Source organism: Lagenorhynchus albirostris, chromosome 3 (assembly GCF_949774975.1).
Source record: "Lagenorhynchus albirostris chromosome 3, mLagAlb1.1, whole genome shotgun sequence".
Taxonomy (NCBI): Eukaryota; Metazoa; Chordata; class Mammalia; order Artiodactyla; family Delphinidae; genus Lagenorhynchus; species Lagenorhynchus albirostris.
Genome location: NC_083097.1, coordinates 60014937 through 60036532, shown reverse-complemented (window position 1 = coordinate 60036532; position 21596 = coordinate 60014937). Strand labels below are relative to the sequence as shown.

The 21596-nt window shown below is 40.3% G+C and overlaps 1 protein-coding gene across 1 annotated transcript in view; it reads right to left on the bottom strand.

Moving 5' to 3' along the window:
* IQGAP2 (IQ motif containing GTPase activating protein 2) overlaps positions 1-21596 on the bottom strand; it is a 286204-nt gene that overhangs the window by 177319 nt on the left and 87289 nt on the right. The window lies entirely within an intron of this gene.

The window sequence follows — 21596 nt, the reverse complement described above, 5'->3', positions numbered from 1 at the left end:
CTCAGGTACTTTGAAGTTTAGAGTAACACAAGACAAGAGTAAAAAAGATAGGACCTGTGGTGAATACAGATGAGCTGCTTCCTCCCTTCCCTTGCCCAGAATGCTAACCACCCATAGTGCAGTCAGGAAACTGGTTCGTAATAATAAATGACCACCACGATAGCCAATGCATTGGGGCCTCCTAAAGTCCTATTTATACCTTCAGAGATTAACACGAGAATTGGGGTGTTCAGCTTGGTGATTTAATAAATTACTGTATGTTGAAAATTAGTATTCTATGTACAGTGTATTTGCTAACTGTCTATAAACTGCAAACCTTGTTTTTCTCAACACAGCAGGTAAAGTTGACTGTATTTGCTCGTTATACCTCACTCCTGCTTCTGCATAAGGAAGGTTACAGAAGAGCAGGAGAGGTCAACCGCAGGCATCCAGGGTCAGAAGGGCTGGGCGGATGGAGGGTCCCTGGCGGGGACAGGGAAGGCCTCGGGTTCCTGCAGCAACAGTCCTCGGGAGACAAGATGCGCCTGTGAGACAAGCAAGCGCACACCTTCTCGAAGCCGTTTAGACACTGTCTCCATCTGTTCCCTTTAACAGCTTCCTTCTGCAGAGGCGAAGCTATCCCCTCTTATCTGGCTTGAGTTACTGCCAGTTTGTTTTCATAAAGATCACTATCTTGGCCAGACACTGGGAAATAAGTGAGACGACAAATCTGGTTTTGATGAAAAGGAGACATTAAATGGGGTGTTAGTATTACCCAAGGGACAGGGAAACTCAAATGGCCTTGCCTCACAGACCTCACGCCCCAGCCGAAGGGAGAGATCAAATGCTACGGTCTCCTGCCTTTAAAGCCATCAGAGAAAAAGGAGGCTTGCCCGGCACCGGGACCATGCATAGACCGTCTTGTGGCCTGCCAGAGAAAGAACTCACCCTTGCACCTTAGAGGTACGTTTGCTTAAGAAAATAGTCATACAAAACCAGGGTTTCCACGCTTCTGAGTTTCTCCTCAAGTAATAAAGCTAGACCTTCAGGGTCTCTGCAGGTATAGGTATGATCCAAGAAGGAAGTAGACCTCCCCTTTCTAGAAGCAGCCAAGACATGCTCATACCCTCAGCCAATCAGTCATCAGGGGACCTACTGGTGCCTAAATGGGCTGGGTGGCAAGGCCACTTCTAGTTAAAATCTTTACAACCAGCAAAAAGTTATTTCTTTGTAAGCAAAGACTTCGGATCCCAAGGCAAGGGCGACACTTCCTACTAGAATCCTTCTCAAATATTTTATAATGCCTTCTCTCCTTCACCTTTTAAGGGTCAAGAACCCTTAAGAAATCTAAAGGTAAAAAAGGAATTTTCTGCTCTTGATATCATCTGTGTTTCTAGCTTCCTTCCCTAGTGGAAAGTCTGCCCCAGCCTGTCAGTAGGTGTAGCAAATTCATTTTATAATATAACTGCTAAAAGAAAGCCAGTTAGTCATGCCTCAAGTCACCATATTTCCACAAGGAGCTGGGCTAGCCACGTTCTTCCGAAGCCTGCCACTGACTCTACAAAGTAGGTATTATCCACCCTTTACAGATGAGGAAGCACACTGTGTGAGGTTAAGTTAACTTGGCCAAGGTCACACAGCCAGTAAATGGCCAAGTGAATATTGGAGCCAAGTTCCTCTAACCAGGAGGATCTTAATCCGAGCACAGGCTTCTGGTTTGGGGACTGGGACAGGAAAAGAATTACATTTTACTTTTCATTCACTTCTACCTGAAATTTAGCATTTTCCTTCAATTATGAATACAAGCAAGCAACCACAGTAGTTACTGGCAGAACTTGACTTTGTCACCAATAAATATGTTTTCATATCACTTTACAGTTGCTGTTAATTTCAAAATATTATTTATGCTCATCACAACTTAAAAATTCGAGTAGCCATTAGATCCACCACTAGAGTTTTTTGTGCATTAGTAAAGACGCACATCCTACTCTATCACACGTTTGTTTTCTCAAATATTTTGATAACTGTTTTTCAGTACAGTTGGCTTCCTTTGTAGTCCTATGTATCTCAAGTAATTGACATAATTCTGAGAGGAGTTCCATAGACTTCTCAGACTGCTAAAGGAGCTCCTCACATACAGAAACCCTAAGAACCCCTGCTCTGACCCCAGAGCCTACATCTCTCTTCATTTCCCTACCCTGCCTGCCTCACTCTCTTTTCTCCCCTGGTTCCCTCCTTTCCCAGACAGTATTTTTTTTTTTTTTACATCTTTATTGGAGTATAATTGCTTTACAACGGTGTGTTAGTTTCTGCTTTATAACAAAGTGAATCAGTTATACGTATACATATGTTCCCATATCTCTTCCCTCTTGCGTCTCCCCCTCTCCCACCCTCCCTATCCCACCCCCCAGACAGTCTTAAAATGGTTTCCCACATAGAATTCTTTTAAAAAATCTTTCACTGAAGATTCAACCATTAAATCAACTAAGGCACTGTCTCCTATTAAGTAGTACGAATATTTATAAATTTGCACGGCTCCAAATTTTTAGTCCCAAATTAGCTTTAAGTATGGTGGGCCAAAAGCCAACTTATTTTGCTGACATGAAGAATGACACAAGCACTCCATGTATCAGAAATCCTAGAACTGCCTAACCATCACCTGCCAGCATGAAACCATTCCCATCAGCAAACAATGGAACAATTGGTTAAAACCAAAAGAAGCAGTATTATGGAACGACAGTAAACGAATCCAGAGACGGCTGTTAGCCGCCAAGATTCTCTAAGGATCGGGTAACATCTCTCTCATACTTGAAGATGCGAAGAAAGACACAGCTCTCCCCCAGATCCAGACTTCAGGGTAGTCTCATGAAACAACACACCAGACTCACACACGTAATGGACAGGCGTGGGTTTCCTCGATGGAAATAAGGCGGAGGAAAAGAGAGCTTCCTCGCTGACTATGTTTGCACAAGGCATGCATTTGTGATAGCTCAGTGTGCAATCACAGGGCGTCATTGTCCTGATGTTACCATAGACCTGAGAAGATGAGGAGGAAAGAATAACATATCTCCACTTTTAATAGTGAGTCTTATATTGCAAAATTGTCCCTACCGCTTCAGTGAGGCCGTTGATGTTAACTTTCTTTTCAAATGAATCTTCCATTCAATACACACAAGAATGTGAATGCTGCAGTTACAAGGGTAAAGAATCTTTAATAAAAAAATATTTCTTAGTTGATTCAACTGGGCCATGATATCATTTCTTCCTCTAGCTTGTTTAACTGTGTTTTCTGATTCTTAACAAAGAGATTCTTTGTGGTTCCATGTTAAAAGCAGAGTGAGAAATGGTGGCCTCCATTCTGCCCGGACGTGTGGGCTTGACTGGTCAACACTGCCTTCAGTTCTGCTTTTCCGTAATCACAGCGTTGTGGTTTGTACGTCATTGGATCGGTATTAATCAATTCCCCAAAACAGGATGCCTTTGGAGAATGGCACCCACAAGAAGCCCTTGCAGGGACTCTAGATTTGTTATGAAGAGACTGTCAGATGGCTTTACCAATTAGCCCAACTTTGTGAGTTTTGAAAAAAATGTTTAGGACACACAGCATAGATAATAACAAAGTTGGGTACAGGCTGGGAGTCAGGCTTTCAGCTAAGGTGCTGTGTTTCATCCAACTCCAAAGGCTATTTAATTCCCCACATTATCAAGACCAGAATTCTGCTGGACTCCAAGGTGCATCTGAGAGCAGGCAGGCTATCCTATGCCTTATAGCCTCCCCCCTGCCCCCCAGAGTAAATGACCCAACGGGGCTCACACCCACCTCAGAGCAGGTGCCCCAGTCTACAGACTCCTAAAGAGATGGTGTGGTGTGCAGGTTCCTGCTTGAGTTGAAGATTTCTTAAATCTATAGGTAAAAAAAAAAAATCACTGGGCAAAGGGCCCTCGGGATCTATCTAATCCTGTTTGCCTCAAAAAGCAGGTAAATAGGCCCACTGAAGGTATAACTATCTGAATCAGGAGGTATGTAACAAAGTCTCTAAAATCCTGAGCCTTTGCCCCACCTTTGTCTCCTCCTAATCATACCAATTTAAGCCAATTAAAAGAAATGCAATTACTAATCAGGAGCTCTTCACTACTTACTAGATGAACATTTTTCTCTTCAAAGCACTTTAGCAAAGTAGGTTCCAGAATAGATTGCTGGTGACTCTCCCATGCTATTCAGGCCTCCATGACGAGAGCTGAGCTATTATTGCAGAGCTGATTGGACAGAAAGTGATTAGAAACTCCCCTACGTATTATACTTGCAGCAAGCTACAGTTTCACCTCTCATTCAGCTGTGCCTGGTCTATTTGACATCTGCAGACAAAAGTGTATGCTTTTTAGAAAGATGTGCAAATTCTCTATTTCAACACATAGCAAAAATTTGATATGGCAAGATCTCTAATGAACACAGCAGAGAGTATGGTTCAAATAATCTCCTCCTTTGAAAATGAATACTGAAAGGAAATTCATGAGTTTGCTAATTACATTTCCTCTCCTTTTTATGTCAGGGTATTACAGTTCTCAGACAGGCATTCAACGTATAATGGGAATGGATGGTGGTACAAGGGAAAAAAGGCATCATTTCTTTAGTTGGAAGTAAATAGAAACAATAAAAACATAAAATCTCAAGGCCAGAAAGGAACTTCAAAGATCACTTGCTCCCCAAATTCCTGTTTCCTGACCAAAGACTCAAATAAGTTAAATGACTTATCCAAGGCCAGTGTATGGATGTCTAAGGCACAGAGGAACACAGATTTCCTTGGTTAATGACTGCTCTTTCCACTCTACCCTACTATCGACGCTCTATCAAGGCACGTAGCAGTCAACCTTTCAGGCAATGATAAACATTTTAGAATGAATCACAGGTTTACCTTGCAAATTCCTTTGAATACTGCTGAATTCTTCTCCCTCTATCCAAACTATGTTTGCTTCCAACCTACAAAATTTAGCATAGCATTCTTTGACAAAGTCAAAGAAACAAATTCAAACATCTTATACTTCCTACAGGCAAGAGCACCTGTGACCGAATCTTAAGGTATTAAGTTGTTAAATTTCTAGGGCTCTATCCCATCCTGCGTTGATAAAAGGAAAGAGCAAAAGGCACCAGGACGCAGCCTTCTTTCTCGCCTCCGTGTTGTGACAGACGAAGCCAAGTGGAGGAGTTCCTGTTCCCATTAATAACCCAAGATGCCTGAGAACAAATCCATGCCATCACATGGGAGAACGATTTCATTGTAAACATGGAAGATCCTAGGGAGATTCAGTCGGGTGCATTTTTTTAAATTATCAATTCTTTTTAGTGACTCAGACAGATAAACCAGAGGAATGGTTTTCAAAGAGGTCTCCAAACCAGCAGCCTTCACAACTCCTAGAACTTGTTAGAAATGTAAATTCTCTGGCCTATCCCAGAGCAGAATCAGAAACTCTGGGGGTGGGACACAACAATCTCTATTTTAATAAGCTCTCCAGGTGATTCTGAAGCAATGTTTGAGAAAAACTGAACTAGAACATTCCTAATGCTCCGCTGACTTGTGTTGATGGACTGACAACCCTGGAACACAGACGTGCATATGACGGTCTCTAGTTCTTAATGCTCTCTCTAAAGGGGCCCTGAAACTTGTACAAAGCATCAAGCTTATCCAAGTTAGATCACTTTCTGGCAACTATCTATGGCAGACTCTGCCTAAAAATGAGTCATTTTCCAAAAGTATGGAGGAGTTTTATGAAGACAGAATTTATGACTCAGTTTTCTATTGTTTAAGTGGACAACTAGTCCTAACCATTACAAATTAGATTTTGCCTGCTTTTCCCCAAAAATAGAAACTGTAACTTTAAGTGAAGAGGAGAGAAACAGAAAATAGTTACACAAGGACACTGCTCTGCTGTAACTTATGAGAAGCAGGCTTGATCCATGTGAATGGTACACGCGGTCTCTGCCCTGGCAAAGGGGACATTCTATCATTAAGGGCCCAGGTCCAGCACTAAATAAGATGGAAATCTGGAATAACGATTGAGTTTCCTGGTGTTCCTACTGCAGCAAAGGAAAATCAAACTAAAAAAAAAATTTTTTTTTATTAGTAAGAAAGATAAAAAATGCCTTAAAAAAAAGCCATCAGAATCAATGAATGCTTCTACTTTAAAAATAGGTACGAACGCAAAACCCTGATGAAAGAACTCAAAGATGACCTAGATAAATGGAGAGAGACCTATCATGTTCATAGACTGGAAGACTTAATATAGTTAAGATGTCAATTCTCAAATTGATCTATAGATCTAACACAATCCCAATCAAAATGCCATAATTTTTTTGAGGTATAGACAAGTCAATAATAAACTTCATATGGAAAGGCAAAGGGGTTCAAATAGCTAAAACAATTCTGGAAAAAAAAAAGCCAGCTAGGGGACTCAGACTACCCAATGTCAAGACTTACTGTCGTATTGGCAAAAGGAGAGGCACACAGATCAATGGAACTTAGTCCGGAATATAAGTATGCAAATGTGATCAACTGTTTTGACAAAAGTACAAAGACAATTCAATGGGTAAAGAGTAGCCTTTTCAACAAATGATGCTGGAACAATTGGAAATCCATAAGCAAACAGATGAGCTTCAACCTGTACTTTATATCTTATGCAAAAGTTAACTCAAAATGTATCACAGACCTAAATGTAAAACATCAAAGTATGAAACTATTAGGGAAAAGAACACAGAGAGAATCTTTGTGACCTTGGGTTAAGCAAAGAGTTTTTAGGGGGCTTCCCTGGTGGTGCAGTGGTTAAGAATCCGCCTGCCAATGCAGGGGACATGGGTTCGAGCCCTGGTCCGGGAAGATCCCACACGCCGCGGAGCAACTAAGCCCGTGCGCCACAACTACTGAGCCTGTGCTCTAGAGCCAGCGAGCCACAACGACTGAGCCCACGTGCCACAACTACTGAGGCCTGCACGCCTAGAGCCTGTGCTCCAAAACAAGAGAAGCCACCGCAATGAGAAGCCCGCACACCGCAATGAAGAGCTGCCCCCGCTTGCTGCGACTAGAGAAAGCCCACACACAGCAATGAAGACCCAACACAGCCAAAAATAATAAATAAATAAAATATATAAATTTTTTTTTAAAAAAGTTTTTAGGTAGGACACCAAAAAGACAAACCATAAAATGAAAAAAGAATTGATAAACTGGACTTCATTAAAGTGAAAAACTTTTACTCTATGAATGACTCTGTTAAAGAGAGTGAAAAGATATGCTACCAACTCAAAAAATTTTGTTAATCATTTGTCCAACAAATGACTGGTATCAAAATGTATAAAGAAGTCACAAAACTCAATAAGAAGAAGCCTAATTTTTAATATGGGCAAAAGATTTGAGCAGATACTTCACCAAAGAGCACCTGATAAGATTAGGCAGCAGAAAAATGCAGAACAGTTAACCACACCAATACACTACCACTCACCCATTAGAATGGCTAAAACAAAAGCACAACAAAACAACAAAAAACTGACAAGATCAAGTGCTGAGGAACATGGAGAATAACTAGCATTCTTAGACACTGCTGGTGCGAAGGCAAAATGGGACAGCCACTCTGGAAAATTATTTAGCAGCTTCTTACAAAGTTAACCACTAGCTTTCCATATGACCCAGCAGTCCCACTCCTAGATACTAATTCTAGAGAAATAAAAACCTACGTTCACACAAAACTCTGTACATGAATGTTTATAGCAGCTCTATACGTAATACCAACAACCCAAAATATCCCACGTGTTCTCCAAATTGTGGTACCTTCCTACCACGGAGTACTCCTCAGCAACAAAAAGGTATGAACTATCATTACACACGACAACATGAATGAACCTCAAATATAGTATGCCAATTCAAAGAAAGTAAAAGAAAGCCAGTCTCCATAGACTACTTAATGATTTCATTCATATGGTATCCTGGAAAAAGCAAAACTGTGAGTCAGTGGCTGTCAATGGTTAGGAGTAGGGGGAGGATTCCAAAGGAGCAGCACAAGGGAGACTTTTGGGGTAATGTAACTAACTGCTCTGTATCCTTATTGTGGTGGTAGTTACACGAACATATACAATTGTTAAAACTTATAGAACTTTACACCAAAAAAGTGAATTTTAATATATGTAAATTTAAGATATAATAAATGGGTTTCTTGGGATAGTAGACTCATTATCTTATGTCCTCTGGTATGTGAGTAGATCCTAGTTTTAAAATATTAAATTTCTAACAGGAATTTCCTGCTTCACAACGTTTTAAACATGTGTAAACCAAGAAGCTGAAACTCAATCATTTTAATCTACTAAAATTAACACTGGACCCAAATGTCATTTTGGTTAACTAAATTCAAAGGTAAAATTTAAAAACTCTCCCAAAGAACTTTTATTATTCTCCTAAAAACTGGAAATATTCTAAGTGAAACTTTTCTGTGGTTCTCCCAACTCCATCAATAGTTTGACAGGTAGCTAACAAACTCAAGATGAGTTTGGCCAAATAACCTGTGTCCAATGACTACTAAGCATCAGCAGGCAGAATCACCCTGTGTGAACGTATGTCCAAGTCGAAATGCCAAACTCTACTTATATCATTGCTTCCACTTGTGCAGCACCACCATTTTAGTGAGTTCCCACTATAAACTAGAAACTTTAGATAGGTTTCCAATTTAACCCTTACAACAGCTCACTCTCCAGTTGGGGGACAATTCTCCGATCACACAATTTAGTAAATGATAGATCTAACTTCTGGTTATTGCAACCCAACTCGCTTCCCCAATCCTCAACGCCTCCAGTGAAGTAAAAAGAAATGAAATCCTCTGCTTTAAGTTGTCCTCCTTATAACCGAGTAAATCCAAGTAAATTGATTACTGTTGTTTGCAAATTTTATCTTGTATCAAATAATTATGAAATGAAGAGTTGACTCCAGTTAGAGGGAACTAAATTTGGGACAACAATGAGCAAGTTCAAAAGGAATATGTGAGTGTGTACCCACCTCCCTGAAATCACATTTCATGGATGACACATATTTGTGCATGCTTCCAGCGATATATAAAATAAAAAAAAACACTCTGGAATAAAGGCATATGAGATCCCTAATGTATTTCCTATATCCTTCAAGCATTAACCTGCCTCAGGGGAAAAAACTTACTTTATCTTCCTTGGTAGATTAAACAGACCACTGAAATTATGATTGACCACCATTACTTGGTCTTTGGCTACCATTTTCTTGACCAGCTGTCTTATCAACTGTTCCCTCTCTCTTCAGCTGCTCAGGAATCCCACATTCACAGAAAAGGGAGCCACTATCTTGCCTTCTATATGTTTTTTCTTTTTCTTTTAAAGAAAAAAACAAGCATTTACAAATGGAAGCATCTTTGCCTATTTTTAAAATACAATGTTTTCTGGCACTGGAAACAAAATTTCAAGGTAAGACAGCAACTCTTCTTGGGAAAGCAACCAGGCAAACAAAAGGGACCACATCATTTTCTTCTCTATAGAGTACTACCACTTGCAAAGTAAGTCCATTTGAAAATGTTCTAAGATCTAATTCACAGATGTCAAACACTCACTTAACATCTTCATGGCTATTTTCTGCTCTGTTTTAAAGCACTAAGAATGCTTTGGACAACTTTCCATCTCACATATGTCCTCCCTTCCCCTAATAACCGTTTCTACAATTAATGTTTCTATCATCCTAGAGAATTAAGAAATAAATTTAATTCAACTATAATCCAATAGAGACCTGAAATTTGAAGGGAGACAAATATCTTCAGTTACTTTTTTGTTAAAGTTATGATTTTTGTGAGTCAAACAAATACAAAAGCTTAAAAAGTATGTAACACCTGAAGCCCTAACAACCTAACCCTATCTTTCCTCCAAACAATAAAACATATATTAAGACAACCTAATATTTTAGTAACTTTTTGGGCAGCCAAATTGCATTATTGATTTATATTAACAGTCAACTAAAATCTTAAGCCCATTTCCTACATACTATTATTAAATGGTATCTGTATCTCTTTTTGAAAAGATTACCCCCTCTTGTTCCTCAATGAGAACACTTCTATCTCTAAATCCACTTCTTGTTCTGACTTTCCTGCTGATATCTCTCTTGACCTTTATTTAAAAAAAAAAAAAGAAAACAAGACAAAAAAAGGCTCTATTTTTCTAAAAGCACAGCACATTCACTCTTTGGAGTCCTGCCATCTAACATCTGGACAGCTCTCAAGTTGAAATTCAGCTTGCTGAAATGTGTTTTGCTTAAACAACTTTGAAAGCAAATAACAAACAAATCTGGTCCTATAAGTGCCTACTTCTTTATCTCCTTCTCACCTCTGTCCTCAAGCTATATTCTTCAAGCTGAACTCTTAAATGTTGAGGCAATAACTGAGCTACTAAGTCTTTCTAGCTCACACTACCTTTTGCTTGGGATACAGAAAAAGACCTACGAGATACAGACTATTCATTTTCACTCAGCTGAAAATCTTTTACTGGACTTAAGCCATAAAAGGTAAAAAAACCTTTTTTTAATTTTAGAAGAGTTACTTGGCAAATAGTCACAAGATTCCTCAGTTCTCAAAGAATGCAAACAGTTATCAAAGCATTGTTTAAATATCATTTTCAATCTTCTAATAGGAAAGATAGCAAAGGCACTCATTTATTATAGAACAAGGATTTCTTTTGGAAAGGCATGTGGGTAGCTTTTTGATTGGTTCAAAATGTACTGGTTAAAAATCATTAATGCCAATTGAAGCTCTTCATTTAAGACACAGTACAGCAGCCAAAGAAGTGGCTATAAACCCCAAATAAGTGTGTCAGTGATCGAACACACTTAATACATACAACACTCTCATGTCAGAAACATCTCCACTGTTGCACCGTGTATCACAACGCCTGTCAAATGGGCAATGGGTTTCTCTTTCATTTCCCCTAACAGCGGGGCTCTGGATAAAGAGACTGTGAACACAGATACACTGAATTCAGCTGAATGCATTCTTCCAGGGCCTACTATATTCAAAGCACTGCAGTGATTCACAAACAATGGTGGAGGCAAAACATCGTCTTTACCATCAAATAATGTGGTCCATTTGGGTGGGGAGAGAGGCAAGTACAACACAATATTTAGTACCAGACCATTAGAACAAATGTCAACAAAACATTATAAACAATGTGCTGACAGAGATCACTTTTGATTTCAAAAAACAAACAATGGCTTCTAACAAGATTTCATGGCGTACAGGCCACCTGATGCAGACGATGGGGAAACTGAAGTGAGAGAGGGGCACAGAAAAAGGTTTGAGGCTAGGGAAGGGATACAGTCAGGACTGCATTTCCGGAAGATTCATCTGATGGCAGCATGTAGGACAGGCTGAGAGTGGTTAGACCAAATGTAAGCAGCTAGCAGACTGGCAGTTGGACAAAAAGAAAGTATATATGGAAAAGTTCATCCTCAGAGTTAGCAAGAAGATCAGGCACAGGGTGAGGGACAGTGGAACTTTAAATATGACTGATTTTTTAGGACTTAGGTCAGTAATTTTAAAAATGAAGAAAATCCTGAAACTGGAGGGAAAGGCTTGAGGATTAGCTTAAAAAAAATAAGAAGAAGACTATTTTGGGGAGGGGTTTTAGGTTTACAGAAAAGTTAAGGGAACAGTACAGAGATTTCCCACTCCACTTCCTGGTTTCCCCTATTATTAACATTTTGCCTTACAGTGCCACATTTATGACATTTGATGAGCCAACACTGTGACATTATTATTAACTAAAGTCAATAGTTTACATTAGGGTTCACTCTTGGTGTTGTACATTTTATGGGTTTTGATAAATGTGTAATGACATATATCCTCTACTAACAACAGTATCATGCAGAATAGTTTCACTGCCCTAAAAATCCTCCCTCCCTCCCCCGAGCCCCTGGCAACACTGATCTCACTGTCTCCATAGTTTTGCCTTTTCCAGAATGCCGTCTAGCTGGAATATGCAGCCTTTTCAGGCTTAGCTTTTTTCGACGCCAACCGGCTCAACAGCTTCCACTAACTTCCACTGTGCAGATAATCCTCTGTGGCTTATTTGAAAGATGGAAAGTAAGTGAACTTGAGTATCACAAATCTAGTTTATAAGGATTCCTAGAATTCCCACATTACACATACCCACCAATTTAAGTGTTTTAATATGCTAGATTTTACCTTGTTTCAGATTATCATCCTTATTAAGAGTTTGCTTTGATGCTTTGATGGCAGACAGACCGGGGCAGCAGAGCTTTCCCTTTCTGCTCTGACCCTGAGCAAACTAATCTCTAGTAACTCAGGCATTCTTAAAAATATATTTTGGGAACAATACCATGTTCCTCAAAAGACTGCTAAAAGGACTGAGATAATATATCTAAAATATTTAACACAGTGCCTGACACAGAGGAAGTACTCAATAAACAGTAACTATTAATTGTTTCATGATCTCTGCAAATTTTCTACCAACGAAGGAGCATCAGAAGTAGCCAAGGCTATGAGAGTTCCAAGGTAACATTTTATAAAACTCATATACATAGTAAATAGCTATTAAAGGCAAAACACTGCAATCATTAGGAAAAACATTTTTTAATGAAAATTATGATTTATAGATTCTTGGTGAGTCTAAAAATCTGTGAATGACCATACCCTCAGTCCAGGTTATAACATCTGAGAAGCTTCTAAGTCTCACTGCAGTTCTAATGAGCTTTTTTCCTGCCTAATTCAACAGATGATATCACACACCTTAGAGTTTGGTTTCTTTAGAGACTGACACCAAGAAGCCCAAGTTATCTCTTAAAGGTCACCAATAAAGAAAGCAATTAAAAGAGTTTGATTTCATGGAATGGAAGGTTAGCTTCTAGAGCAGAAAGGTTAGCATGTGTTTGCTCGGCAGGGCGGAGAGATGGGGAACCTGGAAGCCCCAGGGTTGCCTAGGGGTTTGTAAGTTTCCGTTTGGTAATATAAAAGCCTTGTACAAAGTGTGAGTTCCATACTTGGAACCTGTCTTAAGCTCTCTATGTTGTGGATATCCCAGCAACTATCTCGGGATAGGATTCAAGACCCTCTGCTACAATAGCAAATTTTATCTATTGGCTAATGGTCAAGTTCCACTAAAGTTTCTGTCTTCAAATAATTTGTCTTTCTAACTCTGACAGACAATGGGAATGAGAATTAGAAGAATGCATCCCCAAAGTACCCTAGAGATGATCTGAAATGTATTATGCTCTTGCCCTAAGCATTTCTATAAAAGAACCATATGCCAATCATCTCTATACATTCACTGAAGGCAGACACTTTATTACAGTTACCAACACTACATTGGGAAAAAATGTTTTATCAATGATTTCATTTAACATTCAATCAGGTAAAGATACATAATGAATAATTTAAGTCTCTTCAGTGTAAAAATGGAGCTCTCTAAATACCGTTTCCCATAATTTTAAGATAGGAAAAATTGTTAGCAGCTCTTAATGGGGAGAAAGCTTACTATTTGTTGTGCATTGAGTATCTACATGGGCAAAGCACTATAGATACAATTCTCACGTACTGTAGTATGAATTAGCCCATCTCTGCCCTAAGCATTCCCAAGGACAAGGAATTTCAACACCAGGTGACAAGTACTATAATAGAGGTAGTCGATAAGGTGCAATTGTGTCTCGTCTTTCTCACTCAGGCTTATAATCATACACATTTTCTGGTGTTATTATGTAGTCCTTCTAAGCATCATTTGTAACATCTGCCTGGCTATTTTAAAAGACGGTCAACATTTGTATCATTTCTAAACCTTCACTATAATAAATGATGCTAAGACAGGCATGCGGCATTTATTCAACCTGAGATTGCTTTCTGTAAAAGAGTGTAAAGAGAGTTTAAAGAGAAACACTGGGACTTCCTTGGTGGTCCAGCGGTTAACTCTTCGACTTCCAAGGCAGGGGGTGCTGGTTCCATCCCTGGTCAGGGAGCTAAGATCCCATATGCCACACGGCCAAAAAAACCAGAACATAAAACAGAAGCAATATTGTAACAAATTCAATAAAGACTTTAAAAAAAAATGGTCCACATCAAAAAAAAAAAACTTAAAAAAAAGAGAAACATTAAGGTGTTTTACATATATTATATATATTTTAAAATACACATGTGTATATACACACACAACTAAACTGTTTATCAAAAGAGTTCCCCACAACTGCAAGGGGATCAGGACACTTAAAGCAGAGGTGCAGGTGGGGGCTTTCTGTTTGTGTTTTGTTTTATTAAATTAACAGGTACAAAAGGCATCTTACTGGTTTGATGTCATTTTGTAGATCTAAGCATGTTGGAAGCTTATTAATTTTCTGTGAACTGGCCTGTTCTTTGTCCAGAAACTAAAAACTAAAGCTTTTAGCTTCTTTCCTGTGAATCTGTATGTATCCCACTTGATCTTTCTTCAGTTCTAGGACTTGGTCTGTAGCTTCTGGAGGAACTCTGCAGTCCACCCCGCATCGGCACACAATGCAGTCTTCCCTTTCTTCAATCCCTGCCCTGTTTCCATCCTAATACCAACTGGTGCTAAGGGTACCCCTTCCCTTGTGTGCTCTGCCATTCTTCCTTCATTCCTTCTCCAGGTCAGTTTGGACCTTTGTGTGATTTCTCAAAAACCAGACACATCCAAGGTTTATTTTGATGATATCTTACATGTATAATCGAACATGTTTTTTTCTACATTCTCCTCCCTACCTCTCTTTACCTCCTAATAATCCAATAATGGTTAAGACCCTTCCTCTAAAAAAGAAGAGCCTACCCCCTTCCCAAATCCTGTTCACAGGCAAACCCCACTGTTTGGTGATGCTTGCCAGTAGCAATGAAGAAAGGTCACTATTCATTCTGCATCTGACCTCCTCAAACAATGGTCTCTAAATATTCCTGATCATATACTCTTACTAGTAAAAGTATCCTTAGTACATTTACTTACAAATTATATATGTACACTATAGCTTAGCAAAGGGATTTACAGCACAGCTCTGGCCCCTGGTTTTGACAGCCTACTGCTTAACCGCTGCTTTAGCAAGTAATTAAACATCTCTCCACTTGTTTCCATATCTGTAAAATGGAGATCGTAAGGTTTTTATTAGGATTAACTAAGATATGTAAAGAGCTCAGAACAGTGCCTGACACACAGAAAGAGCACCATAAGTGTTTGCTCTTGTTGCTGTATACTAATATTGTCTTCATTAAAAAAAAAAAAAAGACTATTTTTAGAGCAGCACAGAAGGCACAGAGATTTCCTATATATATCCCCTGTCCCAACACGTGCAGTCTCCCCCACTACAAACATTCCCCCACCAGAGTGGTACATTTGTTACAATCAATAACCTTACGTGGACGCATCACTAGCACCAAAAATCCACAGTTTACATTAGGGTTCATTCTAGGTATTGTACATTCTATGGGTTTGGATAGATGTATAATGATATGTACCCACCACTATAGTATCATATGAAGCATTTTCACCGCCCTAAGAATCCTCTGTGCTCCGTCTACTCACCTCTCCTTACCTGCCCTACCTCCTGGCAATCACACTGATCTTTTCAGTGCCCCCAGAATTTTGCCTTCACCAGAACGTCATAGAGTTGCAATCGTACAGTATGTAGCCTTTTCAGAGTGGTTTCTCTCACTTAGTAATACGTAAGTTTTAAGTTTCTTCCATGTCGTTTTCTTTTTTTCTTCCATGTCTTTTCACAGCCTGATAGCTAATTTCTTTTCAGCATTAAAAAAGATTCCATTGTTTGGAAGTACTACACTTCATTTACACATTCACCTACTGACATCTTGGTTACTTCCAAGTCTTGGCAGTTACGAATAAAGCTCTGTAAATATCTGCGTGAACGTTTCTGGGTAGACGTGAGCTGTTAACTCCTTTAGGTATATATACCCCGGAGCGGAACAGCTGGATTGTATGGTAAATGTACGTTTAGTTTTGTAAGAAACTGCCGAGCTGTCTTCTAAAGTGGCTGAACCATTTTGACTTCCCACCGGCAATGAACGAGAGTTCCTGTTGCTCCACATCCCTGCCAGCATTTGGTGTTGTCCGTGTTCTCGATTTGGGCCCTTCTAATAGGTGTGTAGTGGTATCTCCTTGTGTTAATTTGTAATTCCCTGATGACATATAATGTGGAATATCTGTTCATATCTTTATTTGCTATCTATATATCTTCTTTGATGAGGTGTTTGTTAAGGTCTTTGGCCTGTTTATGGCATTTTTTTCTTATTGCTGGGTCTAAAGAGTTCTTTATATATTTTGGATGACAGTCCTTTATCAGGTATGTCTTTTGCAAACATTTTCCCCCAGTCTACGGCTTGTTTTCTCACTCTTTTGCCGTTGTCTTTCTCAGAGTAGAAACTTTTAATTTTAATGAAGTCAGCTTATTGTTTTCCATGAATCATGCCTTTGGTGCTGTATCTAAAATGTCATCACCAAACCCAAGGTCATCTAGATTTTTTCCTGTTATTTTCTAGGAGTTTTATCATTTTACTTATAAGTGTGATGCATTGGAGTTAATTTTTGTGAGGGGTGTAAGGTCTGTGTCTAGATTCATTTTTTGCATGTGGATGTTCAGTTGTCCCAGCATCATTTATAGAAAAGACCATGTTTGCTCCATTGTATTGCATTGCTCTTTTATCAGAGATCAGTAGACTATATTTATGAAGGTCTATTTCTGGGCTCTCTGTTCTGGTTCCATTGATTCGTCTGTCTGTTCTTTCACCAGTGCCACACTGTCTTGATTACTGTAGCTTTACAGTAAGTGTGAAGTTGGGTAGTGTCAGTCCTCCAACTTTGTTCTCCTTCAATATTGTGTTATGGCTATTCTATGTCTTTTGCTTCTCCGTATAAACGTTAGAATTTGGCTGACAATACCCACAAAATAACTTTCTTGGAGTTGATTTGGATTGCACTGACTCTATGTAGATCAAGTTGGGAAGAACTGACATCTTGACAATATTGAGTCTCCCTGTCCATGAATGTGCGATCTCTCTCCATTTATTTAGTTCTTTGATTTAGTTCATCAGAGTTTTGTAGTTTTCCTCATATAGATCTTGGACATATTGTTAGATTTATACCTAAGTACTTCATTTTAGGGGATGCTAAGGTAAATGATACTGTGTTTTTAATTTCAAATTCCACTTGTTCATTGCTGGTATATAAGGAAAGCAATTGACTTTTGTATATTAACCTTGTATGCTACAGCCTTGCTATAATCATTTATCAGTTCCAAAATATTGTCTATGTTTTTGTCTGAAAGAAAATTTTAAGAAGCAATAAATTTTAAAGAGATGTTCTAATATTTTCTCTTCACTTTTCATTCTGGAGACCACTGTTTGTGTCTATTGTAGAATCCAGAGGTCTTAACTACTGGGTCAAATCCAAATAGGGCAGATAGATGTGTGCTTGATGGTCAATGTTTTTTCCACTAACTTCATGCGTGAGCTAAATACCTGCCACTACTTTCTGGGGAAAGATAGTAGCAACTTTTTTTTTTTCATAGTAGCAATTTTAAATTGTTAAGGGCTAAATGCTTTCACATGTTGGGAACAAGAAATTTACTGGCAGTCAATTAGACGTACTTAGATAAGGGGTAAGGTGAAAAAGTGACTGAGAAAGAGGAAATAAACTAGTCTTTCCTCCTGCCCAAACACTAGGTCTCTTAGTTTATTTCCTTAGGGACAAGAATGTATGAAGACCTCAGAGGTGTCCAGGAACCTGAAAACCTGTAGCACTTTAGCAGATCACAGAAAACTTTGGATACTTCCTGACTTCACACTAGTAATCTGCCCACTCCTGCCTGGTTGCTGGCAGTATAAACAGACTGCAAGGCACTGAATGTGTCTATTCTTAAACTTCCCAGCCTAGTACATTGCTTGTGCTGTGCTCACTTCATGTTTAACTAAATAATAAGGATCTGCACATAGTCAAGACCACATTACATAACTAATGACAGGTCCTGGCAAAAGTGTGAGGGTTGCTGAACAGAGGGGCAAGGGTGAGGAAAGGTTTACAAGAGATGGGAACAAAATTGGGTCCAGCACAGTGCTTGGAACATAACAGGTGGTCCATAAATACTTCTTGAGTGACTACACTGGGTCTAAAAAGCTACAAACTAAAATGGTACAGAGGAAAGAAATTGAAAGCACTTTGACCAAAAGTTACAAGTCCAGAGATCAGGAATAAACCACTGTGACTCTGGAGGACGGACCACCTCAGGAAGCAACTGAAGATGAACTTGGAATGTCACTTAGAGGTCTGACAGCAAAATATGCTGATCCAATTCTACTGTTTCACAAGCTTATTATTTAAGAGGGATTTTTTTTAAAAAGAAACTACCCTGGGAATTCCCTGGTGGTCCAGTGGTTAGGACTCGGGGCTTTCACTGCCAGGGGCCCAGGTTCAATCCCTGGTCAGGGAACTAAGATCCCACAAGCTGAGCAGCATCGCCAAAACAAAAACAAAAACAAAAAACAACAAGCTACCCTAAAGAAATCAGCACATCTCTTCAACCCACTCCCCTCAGTTTCCCTATGAGAAAAAGCCCTGCTACTTTGTCCTTTTATCATCACAAATCTGTTATTAATAAAATCTAACAGCAGTACCTGCCATTTCCTCCTCAAGCCAGTGATGGGAGCATAAAGAGCTTGTACTGGGTGACTCCCCACTGTGCCTTGCTTCCAGAGTGGCCTTGGCAACCTCCTTAAGCTATTTGAGCACTGTTTTGAGGACAAAATGAGGTGACGTATGTAAATTGTTAGGCACAGTGGCGGGCATTCATTCATTCATTCCCTAACCAAGTACCTGTCAAGTGCTTACCTTTAGCCAGGCCCTGCTCTAGGCACTGAGCATATGCCTTAAGCAAGGACACAGTCCTTATTCTTATGGGACTAAATCTCTTCTGAGGGAGCCACGCAAACCCTAAGAACTCACACTGTGGAGGCGGGCCTCACGTGAGCGTCAAGGGAAGGTTCCTCTAAGGACATAGCCCTTAACGTGCAATCAGAAGGATGGTGGGCAGTAGCCAGGAAGAGGGCACTTTAGCGACTGGGGGCTTATGTGAGGTCTCTAAGGTGGGCTGGGTCCACCCAAGGGACAGAGCCAGACCAGTATGGCTGGGGGGGCGGGGGGAGGGTATGCTGGAGATGAGTGAGGAGGGGCAAGAAACAGATCACAATGGGTCTTTAGAGCCATATTAAGGATAAAGATTTACGAGTCAGAACTGATAGAACGTGGACACTACTGAAGAGATAAGGGTGAGGGAGACAGAGAGGTGGGGGGGACTCCCGGCTGTGCAGTGGAGTGGACGATGGTGGGTTTTCATGTGAAGCTGACACGGAGGAGACCAAACCTGTGACTTTGCTGCTGGAAGGTTTTAGTCGGGGGCTGTTACAAAGCCATGAGTTTCGATCCAAACATTTGAAGTAGTACCCAGAGGCCCAGAGTGCTGCCTGTTCAGTGACAGATCCGGGTCTGAGAAGTGGCCTGGGCTGGACATTAACATTCGAGAGTCATCAGGAAATCTCACCCACATCCATTTATACCACAAAGAGAAAGTACAGGTTGAGGAAAGAGGCAAGCCTAGCACTGAGGCTTGAGAATTTCAACATTTAAATGTTGACTACACAGAGTAGCATATGCAAATGGGGGGAGAGTGGCAGTAGAGCAGTAATAGTAACAAACGTTAGGATGGCAAAAAGGACCTCAGGAGTGGGTAACCCAAGCAGTGGAGAGATACAGTAACTAGTTCCCTTGCCCTTGCACACTTCGAAGGCACTCAGCTGAGCCTGCCCCCATCACCAGGATAAGACTTGTGCAATGGAAGACAGTGGCAGAAGGCGGAGGGGAGGGAAGAAAGGGGAGGACGAAGCGGGAGGAACGCACTCATAGCCTGACGCCTGAACATTATGCTGACGTTGTTTTGGTGAGACACACTCCTCTGTCAGCACACCACGCTCTACAAGTCAAGGCCACTGCCGAAGTCAGTGCCAGCCCCGATCCATCGATCCATCGTTCAGGGATTCAGCAGCGTTGGGAGGGCGTTTAGAAAGAAACCGGCAATTGAATCGCACCTGTGGGACGCAAGATTCTAGGCAATTATCTCCAACAAGCACCAATCAACAGAACAATGCCTGCCCCCTCATGAAAGAATACCAGTCTAGCTAGAAACAAAAGCAACCCTTGAGACTCTGCTTGCTTACTAAGACTCCACGCCAACGTAGGAAGGTATGGCATCAAAAGTTAATCTGTACCACAATAAAATTAAGGAAAAAATTTTAAATAAGAAAATTTAAAAATTTCACAAAGTAAGCAATAGAAGTCAATCTGAACTTCACATTAGGTTTATCCTATTTGAGTGACCTCTCCTAAGAAAGTGTTCTGAAATTCTCCAACATTTTAAAATAAAACAAATTACTTCCTACTTAGACACGAAGTCAGGACCTAATAAACTATTTTTATGTTTCAATCAAAGTTTTGAAAAAGCCTGTTTTAATTCAAGCATGATTAACTGAACTAAAACTGATTATAGCATCACTTAGGTTGGACACCTACAGTGTGAGAATTCAAACATATATATAAGTGGTGACTGCCTTCCGCCAATTCTTTGTTGTTCTCAGCAAGTGATGGTGGCTGTCGGCATTGACGGCCACTTGAAAAAATCCTAATGGTGTTTTGCTGTTCACTGGTCCCAGGCAGTGAATTTCCATACCTCAAAAAGACACTGTAGCAAACTTGAAGGCGATGTTTACATAAATGATGCTTTGTTGAGCTGAACCACAGAGCTGCCTCACTCAATGTAGCAAGAGCCACATTGCCAAGCTCAAGAACTAAGTAATTTACTGGGAAAAATGCTTTTTTGCCTCCACACACACAGCCTTTTATTCACGTTCTGTTTCTATACACATCTTAAGAGTTCACGGCACACAACCAAGGATGCCACAGCGGCTGCACCTACAGAGTATAATAAGCAACTGGATCTCTGCCAAAGTGAGCCTCTGCTCTTTCTACACAGAAGCAGCCCGACTTTCCAGTCGACTTTGAGACTTCGAGCTCGACACTGTCGCTGCCACAGCAACCATAGCAACCACTGCATCCTTTGCGACTTGACAGGGCGACGTCTCCATGGGCAAAGCAAAGGAGGAGAGCAGCTCCCTTATAGGTCGCACCATAATTACAGATACACACTGGAGAAAACGCAGCAGGAGGGCTACTCAGCACATAAAAGCTCCGCTGCAGAGTGGGGGCTGGCATGGGAGGAAGGGGGATGACCAGACAGCCCAACACCACAGGCACCTCCAAAGAGAAGCAGACCTTTTACATGTACTACCGTTCAGATTATCAAGAAGTTCTCCTCTTTTATCCAGCTTTCTTGTTGAAGTTTGCCCTGGTTTCGATTTTTTTTTCTGGCACTGCACCATCTAAAATCTAGAGCCTAGTCACCTGTGTTATTCCTGCTTAGAATCAGGCAGAAATACTATGCTTAATGACCAATTCCTTAAGCGTGCATTGCACTTCCAGTATAGAGCCCAGAGGGCAGCCTGGCAGGGCTGGA